Raw genomic sequence first — 3023 nt, 5'->3', positions numbered from 1 at the left:
CACTTGCAAACTGTATATGAATTCCATTGAACCCTATTTTCTATATGAATTCCATTGCAGGAAAGGAAAACATCTATCTCTCTTGATGGCAAAATCCCCCCAAAATTAGCAACATTGAGCCCTAACCAAACTCTATCTTTGTTAGGCGACACCAAGCCAGAAAACAAAAAATGCAAACACTCAGAAACTCAAAACTAATTAAACAATACACAATGTAACTAATATTTTATTTGAATAATCTGTTACTTACCTTGAAGACTTGCACAAGAAAGGTCTGTCAACGTCGTCAGGGAGTCCGTTAGTAGTGCCGTCTGAAGCTTCACTTGGAGCGTTGTCAGCAACACTGTCAGCGTCTTACTCAGCTCCACAGCCAGGTAGAGCGTTGTCGTTTTGTCGTCTTCAGAGAGTCTTCAGAGGGAACATGAAAAGATTGTGGGTTTTCTGTAATTAGGAGAAAGGGAAGAAGGGTTAAATGGAAACCCAAGGCATGTACTCTACGCACCATTTTAATCCCCCACACAAAACGACATCGTTTTTATTTGGGAGAAAGGGACAGATCGACCCCTGTCCATTTTTAAATTGACAGCTTGGCACTTCAAGGACACTTGGCAGCCAGCTCATCACCGTTAAGTGACACGTATGCTTATTCCGGTTGTTTTCAACGCCGGAAGGCACAGAAGGACCGCTATGTCTCACGGAATGCAAAGACAGGGACCGGAACGTACCTTTTTTTTGGACAGGGATCGCTTTGTCCTTATGAAAATTGGACAGGGACCGGGTTGGGTGTTTACTCAATATTATTAGAAAAATAAATATTTTATCTTTAAATTTGATTATTTTATACTAAGTATTTAAAAAAAATGATTATGAATGACCAAATGTTTTAAAAAATAAAAAATTTAAAATCAAATTTTGTTTTATTTTTTGTGTATATTTTTTAAATAATTATTTAAATATTACCAAAAATATCTGAATCAAATACACAAATTATTTGATAAATACATAAATTTTTTGTCACTTATAAAAAATACGATATTTTTTATTATTTTTTTCATATTTTTAAATTATTTAAGAATTATTTATCATTTATATTTTTAAAAATTATTTTTTATATCGATAAAATGAATATACATCGTATGTTTTTTTATTATCATATATTTTGTTTACTGAACATTCAAACTCCCACATAACACAAAGAAGTGAGTAGAAGCCAAGAGCGTAAGGAAAGTAGAATATGAAGTGTCACAAATATATTCGGGCCAACCCAAATTAAAGTAAGGTCAAACGAATTTTGGACTTGTCTGTTTGTAACTGACAAAAATCAATAGTTATCCATAGTTATGGATAAACAAGAACCCATATTAATATAACCCAATTGGTGTTGGAATTAGAACCGCCCCACGTGTTTCACCCACAAATACTTTTGTGGTTACGAACCATTCCATTTTAACCATAATAAAAGTGGAGCAAGTTTTTGTGACCATCTTTTTTTCTATAAGATTATTATTTATTATTTGATATGTAAGTATTATTGTTATTATTAAATCATTGACAATAAGGTTGTGACTAGATACTATATCATATATTCGGTAACCATGTGCATTATAGTCTTATGGATGAGGTAATCAAACCTTGAACTTTGTAATTTTACATGGTGTTAACTTCAACCATGCAAATACATACGTGTCAAATGAATAGAAAGAATTTTATTCTTGCACGAATTCTGATGAACCAGATATTAAGGGTGTGTTTGGTAACCACGTTTGAAGGAAAAAAATACGTTAGAACTTCTTAAAAGTTTCACTTTTTTGTTTGGCTAATTTTCTTCTCTACAAATACAGAAGTGCTTTTGTTTCTAAACCCACATTTACAAGAAGCAATAATTTCTAGCTTTTCCGTTACACTAACGTGCTTTTAGCTAATACCTTTAATATTTATTTTTCTTTTACCAACTTTATCCTTTATACATATTATTGCATTGTTTATAAAATTTTTATTATTTTTCTCTATATAAATTCTTTTTTATTATTTTTTATTAATTTTTTTATTTGACATTATATATTTTTATAGTTATAGTTTTTGTGTATTATATTTATTATTATCTTTTTATAATAGAATTTATTGATCCCATTAGATAATAATAATAATAGTTAAAAATTATAATGTACTAAAAAAGAGTACTAAGAGTATTAAAAATATACTATATAAAAAATATATAAGAAAAAAATATAAAAAAAATTAAACATGTATAAAAAAATAATATTATAATTTAATGTCACGTCCTTTTAAGTAATTATCTATCTAAAAGTGATTTTAACTAATATTATCCAAACAAAATTTATTTTATCAAAATCAATTTTGGTAAAGAGTTGCCAAATATAAATCATGTGGACACAAACTTACTTCTATCCAAAATCAATTCTATAAAATCACTTTTATTCAAACTCCGATTTGACTAACCATAATCCAAACACACACTCAATCATTGGATCATCTGTTAGATTAAGTTACTAATTAGTTAGTATTATATTTTTTAAGCATACTTTTAGATATTAAAAATATCATATAACTACGATGAATAGAAAAACTACGTTATGACCAATGAAAGTATTTTTGTGTTTTTACAATTTTTAAATGTTCGTAAAAAAGTGAAAGGTTTATCTTATCTGCGAGCCATTCATGATCTTGGTTTTTGTAGCACATGTTAAGTATTTTATTATTATTAATTTATTATTATGGTTGCCGTCCATAATTTTATTTTATTATTGGTTTCTTTTTTATTTCCTTTTTTTGGGACCCAGCATGTTAATGTTCTCTTCACGCAGGTGCTTATATGTTTGAGTCTCCAGCCTCCAGTCTCCAGCCTTCAGGCATCATTATATTGTGTCATTTCCACCATCTATATATGGCAATCATATTCAACTATTCTCACTTTATTTTATTTTACTTATTAAAATAATACTATATATCTTGCTAAATTCTAATACTTATTTGCTATAAATTTATTATAAATTAGTATATAT

Source organism: Arachis duranensis, chromosome 3 (genome assembly GCF_000817695.3).
Source record: "Arachis duranensis cultivar V14167 chromosome 3, aradu.V14167.gnm2.J7QH, whole genome shotgun sequence".
NCBI classification, from domain to species: Eukaryota; Viridiplantae; Streptophyta; class Magnoliopsida; order Fabales; family Fabaceae; genus Arachis; species Arachis duranensis.
Note: the sequence above shows the minus strand (reverse complement) of the source record.